The sequence below is a fragment of the Ambystoma mexicanum genome, chromosome 5p (genome assembly GCF_040938575.1).
Source record: "Ambystoma mexicanum isolate Mex_15411 chromosome 5p, UKY_AmexF1_1, whole genome shotgun sequence".
NCBI lineage: Eukaryota > Metazoa > Chordata > Amphibia > Caudata > Ambystomatidae > Ambystoma > Ambystoma mexicanum.
In genome coordinates, this window is record NC_090930.1 from 503,905,235 (window position 1) to 503,918,034 (window position 12,800).

Genomic DNA, 12,800 nt, shown 5'->3' on the forward strand with positions numbered 1-12,800 from the left:
ATCGTGATCTAGAGGAGTCCCTCCTCCCATTCATAGAAGGGAAAGTTGTTGTTGGGTGAGACTTTAACGGGGGACCAGACCCACTGAAAGACATCACACAGGGACCTAAAATTGGCAAAAGATCTGCTTCATCTTTTTCGGACCCTGAACGTAGTCGACACCTGGCGAGTGATGTTCCCAGAAGAGAAAAATGTCACCTTCTTTTCATACGTACACTGTACCTTCTCTCGAATTGACCTACTGCTGGCCTCACCCCAGATCCTGGCCTTCACGGATGATATCACCATTGGCCCCTGGATCCTCTCAAACCATGCTCCAGTCTCACTGACGATGCAAGCTCACGATCTGGGAGCCCCCCACCCCCAACCTCGCCGCAGATGGAACCTGTATTACCCAATCCTGAGTGATATGTCAGTGAGGGACTCCATTGCCAGGACAATAAAAAACTTCTTTACGGAAAACCCCAACGAGGACACCTGCCCAGCCAATACCTGGGACGCCATGAAGGCGGTACTCAGAGGGGAACTGATTGCCCAAGGAGCAGCCTTTCACAAGCTTAAACAGGCGGCCCGCGCCGTCCTGGAATAGGCAGTCCGGGAGGCAGAAGCCACTCACAAGCGGAAGGGCTGGTCTCCGAAATCCTACAGGGCTCTATAGGTGGCGAGAAAGAAACTAGAGGCGCATTACGCCGAGGCCACTCCCCACCTATTGACTATAACAAAGCAATGGTATTACCTCCATAATAATAAAGCCAATAAGCTGCTGGTGAATAAACTAGCCAAAACAAAGAACAAATACCATCCCGGGCCTTCGGGACTCACAGGGCGTGATTCAATTTACGCAACGCGAGAAGCTACGACTGGCCGTGGCCCTCCAATCGGAGATAATGACGGCAGCCCAGAGGAACCTAAATGAACAGCAGTCGTATATTCAAGAGGCAGAAACCCAGAGCCCCAAGCCCGGATGGGTTTTCCACTCGCTTTTATAAACTTTTCCGTCCTCAACTGGTGTCCCCCTTAACTCAGCTCTGCAATCCATTTGTCGCCACTGGAAGAATCACCCCCACCATGCAGGAGTCCATTACGGTCCTCATCCTCAAGCCCGCAAAGGACCCCAAAGACAATAGTTTGTACAGGCTCATCTCATTATTAAACCTGGATTCCAGCATATATTCCAAAATTCTGGCCAACTGTCTGGCACCCATTCTCCCTAGCATTATAAACTCAGACCAGACTGGGTTTATTTCCCACTGGTCAACGAGAGACAATATTCGCAGAGGCCTGAATCTAATATAGGTTGCCAATCGGGAAGCGCAACAACTTGCCCTGCTGGCCCTGAATGCAACCAAAGCTTTCGACAAAGTGGATTGGACTTACTTACACCTTGCCCTCGAAGCCTTCAGTTTTGGCCCGACATTTTGGAAAATGGTTTTAGCAAACTATCAATCCCCCAACACCCGCCTAAGAGTCGATGGCTTTCTGTCGGACCAAGCCCTCTTACTTGTGGTACAAGACAGGGATGCCCCTTGTCCCCTCTACTCTTTGCCTTGGTTATAGCGCCCCTGGCCCAACACGTCTGCCGGAACCCCCGGATTACAGGCCTCCAGATGGGCTCTGTCCAACAGAAGATTGCCCTCTACGCCGATGATGTGTTGCTAACCATTACGGACATCAAGGCTTCCATGGAGGCGGCTTTGGCCAAAATTCGGGGATTTGGGAATTGGGGAAATCAGTGGCCCTGGGAGTGGGACTGGGCCCAGGCGAGAATGAAGCCCTAGAGAAACTATGCCCACTTCAGTGGATCATCAAAGCTATTCCATATCTAGAGATCCAGATACCCGCCCATCCGGCAAGTGTATCAGGCAAACCCCTCCCCTTATTCGAGGAGATGAAGGATCGCACCCGCTGGCTGTCGCAAGTGATCTCCCCTTTGGGCCGTATCACGGCCTGCAAAATTAACCTCTTTCCGCGATTTCTCTACGCCTGTTCCTCCCTACCCACCTCAATCCCGCTTCCCCCTCTGCAGCGCCTGCAAAGGAAAATGATCGATTTCATTTGGAGGGGCAAGAAAGCGCGTATCTCCCGAAGAACCATGCTGGGTAGTTCAAAATTGGGAGGATTGGGGGTCCCGGATCTCCGTAAATACCACACTTCAGCGCAGCTATCCCACTTCCAGGCATGGGGCATCGCCTTGGGGCGCCCGAAATGGGTGGAGATCAAACAGTCCCGTCTTCCTCTCCCCCTACGCTTTCTCCTGTTTATCCCCACCGCACTGCGCCGAACTTGGCCACGAATACTGACCTCCATTAAGCAAGCGATGCGTGCGTGGGATTGGGCCCGTAGACACAAAGGCATACCGGGGGACCTGAGTACCTTCTCCCTAATCTTCCTCAACCCGGCCTTCTCCCCGGGCTCGCGCCCAACGAACTTTAGAAACTGGGTGGCAGGTGGCCTCGAATCATTGGGCAGCTCTTTGATGGGGGCTCCCCACGCCCATTTGAACAATGCAAAACAACCTTTCAACTTGTGGACACTGGTGCTCCCACCCCTAGACACGAGCGGTGGCGATGAGGGCCCCTGCCCCACTACAACTCGCCATAAACTACCTGGCAGCTCGAGGGAAAATCACGGCCCTCTATGGACTATTGCAGGAGGATCCCGTCAATAAGCCCTCCTACATGTCCCAGTGGAAGGCGGACCTGGGCCATGCTATAGAGGACCACTCCTGGATGAATATCTGGTCGAGAACGCGCATGGCCTATCCTTGCATCACTAATCGGGAATGTGCCCATAAACTGCTCCTACGGTGGTACTTGTTAGGGAGAATTCTCATAAATGGCTGATTTCCCTTACCTAATGAGTCCCTCAGCAGCTTTTCTGAATTGCTAGGGTTTATTTTTTTCACCTGGTAAGAGTGTGAGCCTTTTTTGCCACTCTTACATGTGTTTTGCTTTGTGTTGTTTACCATTTGTGTGATCTTGGGCTCTGGAGCCTCACCTACTCCATGAGCATCGTTTTTATGTGTTACACAGCACCTTCAGTGCAGTGACACAGGGTTGTCTTTTAGACTTCTCACTGACTCTATTTTTCTGGGACTGTCTCCCAGAAACATGTAAAGTTGCAATTAACTTTATGTAGTCTCTTTAAATCACAGACCCAGTACAACCCATCCTACATGGAGTATTGGAAAGGGTTAATTCTTATCCCTTTTGTCGGTTTCTCTTGGAGCACTGTTTCGCTCCCTTTTCATCAAGATTTGGTTGGTGGCAGTGGTAACTACCCTATTTTTTTATACATCGGTTATCTTGTATAACCATGGTATTGTTTTAGGCTATTTTATTAGCCTCTAACATAAACCTGCTTAACCAAATATATTTTGTTTCGGCTCCGGCTGGGTTTATTCACCATTTCTTTTTTGTTAAAGTCTTTCTCGTGTTTAATCTGCGCGCCAAACCAGGTTTGGTCCCTTTGTTCGCTGTCTTTTCGCAGGCTTCTGCATAGAAGCCGTCCTTAAGGTGCCTGAAAGTCTGGGTAGGCAGGATGTGAGGGAGGGGTCTTAGGACCCCTGCCATGGGTTCCCTTGGTAACCCAAGTCGCACTCCTGTTTGGCTGGGTGACTATCCTTGCCAGGACAGCCACCCTGCTGTGTGATTGACAGCCAGGCTGCGTGAATGGGGGGGAAAACTGCATAAAAAGCAGTTCTCTGAGATTGGAAAGGCAGTCACGCCACTGGAACGAAATAACCAACGAGGAGCTGATGGAAGAGGACCCCTACAACGACTGAACCGCCCGGTGAAGCCCTGCTGCAGGTCAGAATCTTCAGAATCCGACGACAGAGAAGATCCTCCAAAAAATGTCTTCCCTTGAGCTGGTGGGACCAACCAGTTCACCCAAACTGCAAGCCAGGACCCCTCCTTTGGTCGAATTCGCTGTACAGAGCTACAGTGGGCAGGATAGCCAGGAAGGTTGGACCCTGCTTGGGTTTTAAGGAGCACACCTTTTATTTGTTGTTTCACTCTGCTGCTGGTTTCTTCCCTGGGTAGTGCTGGACCCTCCAGTCTTCCTACTTGTCAGTCCGACAGTCGCTTCAGGAACCGTGAGCCTGCAGGAACTACCAGGAACGTCCACCTCCACTACAGCTTCTTCTCTGTTTTAAGGTACGTGCAAATCCAGTTGTTCGTTTCGTTCAACCGCGGTGAAAGTGTTTGAAATCTTTCTCCAATCCGAGGGCTTGTCCTTACATTACATTAAATATGTAGTGCGCGCTTTTGACCCTCCGGCATAAAGCCGCAGATCAGACAAACGGGTAGTATACAACAGTAAAACACAAAGACATATCCTTCTCTTGGGAGAAGAAAGAGAAGAGAGGGGAAGACAGATTGTTTACAGCTGGGTGAACCCATGAGATCAAAATTGCAGGATTCTAGATAATGGTGGATCGAGGAGTCATAGCGAATAGGTTCTCCAAGTATAGATTAGGTAAAGAGATGTGTTTTAAGTTCTTTCTTAAAGACATACAAGGAGTTTTGATGCCTTAATCGATCCGGAAGTTTATTCCAGAGGGAAGGAGGCCTGACATTAAAAGCCCCGTTTTCTACCTTAGAAGTCCTACTTCTGGGCTGTACAATCAGGTTTTGAGTTCCTGATCTAAGAGAACATTGGTTGGGTTTCACAATAATGTGATTCTGTAGGTAAGTGGGCACAGCTTGTTGCCTACACTTAAAAGTGATAACCAGAACTCTAAAGGCTATCCGGGATTCTATTGGAAGCCAGTGAAGAGATCTTCTGGCCTCAGTTATGACTGTGCTTAGGGAGTCTTGAGAACTACTCTGACTGCCCAGTTCTGGACAACCTGCAATCTGCGTAATTCAAGTAGACTAATGCCTAGAAGAAGACTGCAGCAGTAATCCAACTTTGCCCCAATTACTGGCCTGGCAATAGTCTCTGCGCATTCTTGTGAAATCATAGGCCTTAAGTGGGAGAGAAGCTTAATATAGTAAGTAGCTCCTGCCACAACTGTGGAAACATGAGCCTTCATGCTTAAGGTAGAATCCAGGGTAACTCCTAGGATTTTAGTTTTTGGCAGTGGAGAGATGATGTCATCTCCTAGTTTGAAGGAACTATAGGCTGTATCAAGAGTTTTTAGAGCCCTTGCACTACCAACGATCAGTAGCTCTGTCTTGCTACGGTTCAGGGCAAGGAAGATTTTCAACATCCACTGTTCAATTAGAGTGAAGATTCTATTTACTTCAAGCTCATCCCTCTCATGGAATCCTGTTAGTGGAATGACGCATTAAGTGTCATCAGCATAATTTGAGAAAATAACCCCCTCCTCTTCTAACATGAAGAAGAAAGGTGCCATGAAGAGGTTGTATAGACAAGGTGATATGCTCGCCCCTTGGGGGACTCCGGATAGCACCGATATAGGAGTGGCTTCTGCCGTAGCCGTGCAGACTCTACTGCTTCTATGCTCCAAGAAAGATTGGACCCACTTCTCTTCTCTTTGAACTAACTTTTCTGCCAACCAACCTCGTCCGGAATCCACGGCACGATCTTTACTGCGAACTACCCTGAACCGTGTGATCTTGAGCAAAAGACTTTTGACCCATTGACTTTGGCCCTAAGCCTTTTCTACCTGATTCTATCACTCTAGTTCCTCTTGCTCAATTGCCCTGAGTACTTACCTGTTGGTGTGGTTCAATTTCTATTAACTTTGTCTTTCCCTCCCTTTTAAATTACTGGAGTGCCAGTTTTCTCCCACTTCATTTTGTGAGCTTAACTTGGCTGGAACTTATTGGGAGTGGTGTGGTGTAATAAGATTGTGATTTTTTTATTTTTCAAAGTAAACATTTTATTCAAGTATTAATCAGTGACAACAAGAAAGAAACAAACGGACATCAGAGTTAGCGCATGATTGTGGTGGAATAGTTCATTACAGTGGAAGGAATAGATAATAGGAGAGGGAATTTAGTATGCAACTCATTCATAGCAGTGTTTGGGCGGGAAAATGGCGAGAGGGGGAAATATCTTTATACTGGACTAGTACGCGTCCATGCGAAGTTCAGTTCAGCCAGCGGACGCTAGGCGGCTTTAGTGTAAGGGCCGGGTAACGGTCTGCGTAGTCCATGAATGGGGCCTAAGTGTTCTGGAAGGGCTTGAGGTTGCCCAGGCGAATTGCAGTGATTTTTCCGCAGTAACGATGTCCCAACACTTGGCCCACCATAGCGGGATAGAATAGAAGGGCCCTCGTGGTGCTTCCAGAGACGAGCGAGGGCAACTTTGGCCGCCAATAATAGATGAGTGCAAAGGCGAGCAGCGTTTCCTGACATCGGCACATCTGCCTCCCCCGGGTCACCCAGCAAAATTATTCCGGAGTCCAAAGGGATGTTCAGGCCTGTTATTGCTCCTGACATGTGTCGGGAACCCCTTCCAATAGTGCGCCGCCTTGGGGCAGTCCCATAGGAGGTGGAAAAGCGAGCCCTCTTGCGGGCACCCCCTCCAACAGTTCGGTGAGGGCCTCGCGCCCGCTTTATGCCGTTGGGTTGGTGTAATATAGTACCTGAAGCATACTTTATATCCCCCTTCCCTATTGGTAACACATGGGGTACTTTTATGGAGTCTTGACCAAATGTTGTCCCAAACATCAGGCTCCAGTGAGCGGCCCAAGTCCCTCTCCCAGTTCAGCATGTACCTTTCCTTCGCTTCAGGGTTGGCTTTTTCTAGGAGTTTGTAAAGGGTGGAGATCTTACCTTTTGGAGGGGATGCTGTCAGTGATAGTTCAAGGGGAGTTAGGTCCCTGGAGCCACGTTCTCTGAGCGTTGAGATCCAGTGCCGGATCTGAGTATATCGGAATCGTTCCTCCTCTGTGATATTGAACTTCTCCTTGCAGTCCTCAAAGGAAAGCGGCTGGCCCTCCTTTAAGAAGTCTGAGATTTTGTGGAGGCCGCCCTCCGGCCACTTGGCAAAGCTACGGATGCAAAGGCCAGGGGAGAAGCCCGGGTTACTCCAGATAGGGGTTAGTGGGCCCAGTGAGGTTTTGATTCCCCATTTTCTGTTTGCAGTTTTCCAACTGTCCACTGTGTTACAAGTTGCTGGAAGCGGAGACATTGCTGGTGGGGTTTTCTGAGATTGGATGTGAGGCAAGTCAGAAAGGGGGGGATTTACACCATGCTTCCTCCAGTTGCAACCAGGCCGGGGCGATCTACTGAGCGGGTCCAAGTGTAAGCGTGCACGAGTTGAGCTGTGCGCCGATATCTAGAGATGTCAGGGACCCCCAGACCGCCAAGTTGTCGGCTGCGGATCATGATTTTCCTGGCAATGCGAGGTCCGACAGATAAATTTCATGATATCCCGTTGTAGGCAGGCAAGATCCGCTTCCGGAATATGAGTTGGGAGCGCGTGGCAATGGTACAGCACTCTGGGGAGTAAGTTCATTTTTACCGCGGCGGCCGGGCCCAGCCACGAGATTTCTTGTTTGTCCCACCGTTTCAGATCTGCGCGCAGTGATTTAAACAGCTGAGGGAAGTTGTGTTTGTAGATTAGTAGGCCAGATTTGGGGATCTGGACGCCGAGGTGTTGGCCCATGGGATTGGAAACTCAGGACATAAGGTGTTTCCCTGGAGCCTCGGGAGGTTGATCGGAAGGACAGAGGACTTATCATAGTTCACCCTGAACTCGGAGCATGTTCCAAACGCTTCTAATTCATTGAGTAGGGGCTGTAGCGAGCTGGCTGGGTCAGTGATGGTGAAAAGTACATCATCGGCGTAGAGCGCAACCTTATGTTCAGACCCGCCCACCATGACCCCCTTGATGTTAGGATTCAGGCGGATTCTTGCTGCGAATGGCTCCATCGAGAGGGCGAACACCAAGGGAGATAGCGGGCACCCCTGCATCCCTGGCGAGTCCCCCTGGACATAGGGATGCTCGTTGATTTCCTCCCATTGACTCTGAGTTGCGTTGATGGGTGTACATAACATGCCATTAACCAGGTTATAAAGTTGTGACCTAGGCCCATATGGGAGAGGGTGTACCGGATGAAGTCCCAGTTCACTAGATGAAACGCCTTATGTGAGTCGAGAGAGATTACCAGGAGCGGAGTTTTCATACTGTTCGCGGACTCGATGATATTGAGTGTGCGCCTGATATTATCGTGTGTTCCTCTGCCCGGAATAAAGGCCGTCTGGTCTTTGTGAATTGGCTCGGAAAGAATCCTAGCCAGTCTGGCCCCTAGAACCTTTGAGTAGATTTTCCCGTCAGTATTCTTTAAGGCGATTGGCCTATAAGAGGCTGCTTGCTCAGGGTCCTTTCCCGGCTTCTGCAGTAAGATGGTGGTTGATTCGGCCATAGTATGTGTTACCTTTTTGGTAGATAGAAATGAGTTGAATGGCAATACTAGTTGCGGGGTCAGAATGTGAGCAAATGATTTATAAAACTTGGGCGTTAACCCATCAGGGCCTGGGGCAGTGTTCTTAAGCGATTTAATGGCATCTAGAATTTCCTCTGCGGAGATCGGGGCTTCCAGGTGGTCCAGCAGGATTTCAATTATGTCTGAGGTGGCAAATTTACTTATGCCATCAGACACCTTAAGACTAGTGATGTTGTTTCTAGTGTGAGTTTTTCGTAATTTGTACGCTAGCAGCCGGTTCACCTTATTGCTTTTGTGATAATAAAATTGTTTCGTGTATGCCAGCGCCTTTCCAGTGCAGTCGGCCAAGTGAATCTCCAAAGCCCTCCTCGCCTTTTTTAGTTCCCTGTCCGCCTTTCTGGAATATTGTGCCTCCCCAGATAGAGAGGTCTGCCGAGACTGGTGCATGGTCAGACACCGTCCTTCTATGGATTTCGATGTTGCTAAAGCAAGGGAATAAGGTACTGGAGGCCAGTAGCACATGGATTCGGGAGTGACCACCGTGTGCGTTTGAAAAGAACGTGTAGTCATATGTGTCAGAATTGGCTACCCTCCATAAGTCAACAGTGCCCGATTCCCTGAGAAATCTAGCAAATGCCAGGGCGCGGGAGAAGTTGGGGTTGGATGGGGGTAGGGACTTGTCCTTTATGGGGTCAGGAACTAAGTTAAAGTCTCCTCCGACTAGGAGATGTCCTGAGGTAAAAGTTAGGAGCGGGGGAAGTAGCTCAGCTATGAATTTGTCCGGATTTTCAATCGGGGCATAGATCCCAGCGATTGTGATTGGTTGGTCTGCAATATGACCCCGGATGAGAAGGTATCTGCCCGGTCTTTTTTAACCATGGGGTTGGATAAAGGGAATTTGTCACTTAAAAGAACCGCCACCCCTCGCTTCTTCTCCCCGCCAGAGGCGAAAAAGCCCTGTTTGAAGCGCTTGAATTTGATTCGGTGTTCGTCAGCTGGCAGGAGATGAGTCTCCTGGAGAATTACTATATCTCTGTTTAGAGCTGCCAGCCTGTGCTCCACCGATTTGCGCTTCCTGGGGGAATTAAGACCTTGGACATTCCAGGTGAGGATGCAGACCTCTCTAGCGTTATTAGGGTCTACTACTTCTGGGCGCGTAGCATGAATTGTGCAGGCAAGCTATGTAAGAGCTGCAGGGTTGTGGAACCTTCTCGAGTGAGCGTGGTATTGTGCTGCAATTACCGATGTCTACTAATAAAACTATAACCATTAACTGGGGATTTTGGGGAGTTGAACAGTTCTTTAAACCCAAAACTGCCCCCACCCCAAAACTCTGAGAATGAGAGCATAAAGCTCATTCGTGGGGTTACTGGCGGGCCCCGCCGCCGGGAGTTGCATCCCACTAAGTGAACAGAGAAGCCACCCGGGTCATGGAATAAAGGATCCAGGGGCTGTGTAGAGCATATGGGCCTGGGGGTGTGTTCTAGAATGCGTGCCTATTGCTCTACCCCTGGGTATTGGATGTTATCACAGTATCTCCCGTGTAGGATGTGGGGAAGCTAGATAGCTGTTGAAAATCAGGTGTTGCGGGGGATCACCAAGAGAAGAAAGACCTTAGTCTGGAGAGTCGGCAACCGAAGGACGAGCGGGGACCTCCAATCAGTCCGGGTTATTCTGCTTCCGGGGGCCCCGAGGCCTGCGTCGCCCACCAGCCCGGGACCAGCGGTTGGATATAGGTGAGCTGGGCTGGGATTGAGAGCAGGTAGCATGATCAGAGTCCTCGTCTGCGGGTTTTGTTCCTAGGAATCGGCTTGCCTCCTTGAGGTTCCGGATTTGCCTGCGCACACCCTCCCACTCGAAGCACAGAGATGTGGGGTGGCGCCATCGATATTGCACTTTCTTTTCCTGAAGTCATTCTGTAAGGTTACGAAGGGCTCTCCTTTTTTGAAAGGTTATGCTTGACAGGTCTTGGAATAGTGCGATGTTTGCTCCTCTAAAAGTGATTTGTTTTGATGATCTGGCCTCTCTCATTATTTCCTCTTTAACCCTGAAGAAGTGGATCTGGGTGAGAACATCAGGAGGGTAGGATGAAGCTTGCCTAGGTGCCGTACGGTGGACTCTGTCGATCTCCAGCGGGGCACTGTCCGGGAGAGTTATAATGAACCTAAGCAGGTCTTTAACGAAGCTCTCAAGATCTGCGTTAGTGATTGAGGTGGGGATCCCGCGGATGCGGATGTTGCGCCGGGAGCGGTTCTCGCTGTCCTCCTGTTTGAGTTAGAGTGCGTCACATCTGGCTTCCAGGGTTGCTATTCTGTTTAGGTCACACTCTAGTTCGAAAGCGTTGTCACAAAGGCCATTCTCCACCTCCTCTGTGCGCTTTTCCACCTCCTCCACCCTTCTGTCAAGAGATGCGATCTTCTTGGTGATTTCCTCCATGCCCTTATGGATCTCCTTGGTAAGGGCTGCTAGAAGGTCTTTTAAGTCTGTTTTGGTGGCAAAATGCTCGGCCTGCGGTTGCTCCGGTGAAGGAAGAGCGTTGGATGTCGCGGTAGTGGTCTGGTCGGTTTTGCCTGCCTTGTTCTGGCCAGAGTTGGACATCATTGCTGCAATATCTACTTGTTTCACCGATTTACCACTCTTTGGCATGGTCCTGCCGAGTGGTGGGAGTAGGGGAAGAGGAGCTGCTGCTGTACCGCCAAATCCACTCATAGATCCCAGGTCCAGCCCTGCCAGACAGGTCCAGTATCGGGGGGAGAGTGGCGAGCCTCCCTCCACTGATGGTCAGTTCAGACCGGCACGGGCGATGGGGATGAGTACAGAGTGGTTTTGTGAGCTGCCTGGCGATTTGTTCTTTGCAGGACCGGTGGACTAGACTGTGCCAGCGGGGTAGAGAAGCGTTGGGCGGATTGAATGGGGCCAAGACCCCCCGGAGCCAGGTTGGAGGCGCAAGAGGAGCGGAGGTGAGGATAGCCTGATCGAGGGCTGCTGTTGTCGGGCGAGGGTGCTGCTTTGGATGAAGGAATGCCCCCTGACGTAGATCTAGATTTACAGGGGCTCTCCACGCGGGTCCCGGCTCCAGCAGTGCATGCAGGGTCCACTGGGGCGACGTGCAGAGGGCTCTAGGCGGGTACGCTGGGGTCCAGATGGGAGGGTGGAGCACCAATGCCTCTCCGAGCGTCGGGAAGAGCTTTCACTGGTGTGAATCCGAGCCCTTGAATCCCAGGCGTCGCTGGCATGAAGCGGGTGTTCCCCAACCAGACCCGGCCGAGGCGGAAGGTGCTCTTACCCAGAGAAAAAGTTTACGAGGGGGTCCCCGCTTTGTGGTCTGCTGGAATGCCTCCCGGTTTGGGGGGGCGGGGGGGGGTGGCGGCCTCTGTGAGCTCGGAGCCGCGGGCTGTGTCCCGCCGTTCAGCTATACTTCGGGTCCCGCTGGCAGTCGCCGGAGTCCCCCGCGGGGCGATGTGTCCGGGTTGGGGAGGAGGCTCCGTCCAATGGGGCTTCTCCCGGTGCCTCGCCGGAAAAGTGGGTGCAGAAGATGAAGCAAGGGGTGCCCCTCCCCCACCGGGGCCTCAAGTGCTACGGGCGCCCGTTCGCCATTTTAGATTTTCCAACGCGAGCGAACACGGCTCACCAGGCTTTCAGATGGCATATAATCGCTGCCAACTCCACACGATCGATGCAGCAGGACTTCATAATGCTGTAGATTCTAAGACCGGCTCGGTGGGAGCCCCAGGCCGTGGGGAATTCACTCTGACGACGGGGCTGTCCAGGAGCACCTAAGGAGCCATGCTCCCTCAAGATTGTGATTTTTTTCAAACTGCTTTATGATGGTGAAATGTTATGTAACTAAAGAGTAAATAAATGTATATTCTTTTAATTGGATGGAAACCTTGAGTCAGTGTTTGTTTGAATCATAGTAATTGCTGTCCTTTGTTTAACTATTTGATACTGCTCACTTGCTCTTGAGATGAGTCTGGCTGCTCAGCCATCACTACCACTTTACTCTGTAGTACGGGCTTGTACCAAAGGTGAATTTGTACTGTCACTTGTAGTCTTAATTGTGTGTGGTGTTCCCAAAGGGTCCTGCGTATAATTCTGCCTAACTATACCCCCCCTCTCCGTCTCCACCACTTCAAGCGGGCTCTGGACCCGCATTGTTGGCGCCTCTGCAGCCTTCCTGGATCCTACTTCTACATGTGGTGGACTTGCCCTAAGGTAAGAGAATTCTGGTCTCGCTGTCTGGCCACAATAAGAGAGATTACCCAAGTGACTATTCCACTGGCCCCTGAACATGTCCTCCTGGGGATTCCAATCCCAGGCTCTTACCCAAGATCAGAAAGGAAGGCAGTGCTGATAACCCAACTCTTACTAGCAGCCAAAATCACAGTGGCACGCACATGGAAGGCCCCCTAGCGACCCTCTGGTGGGTAAAAATG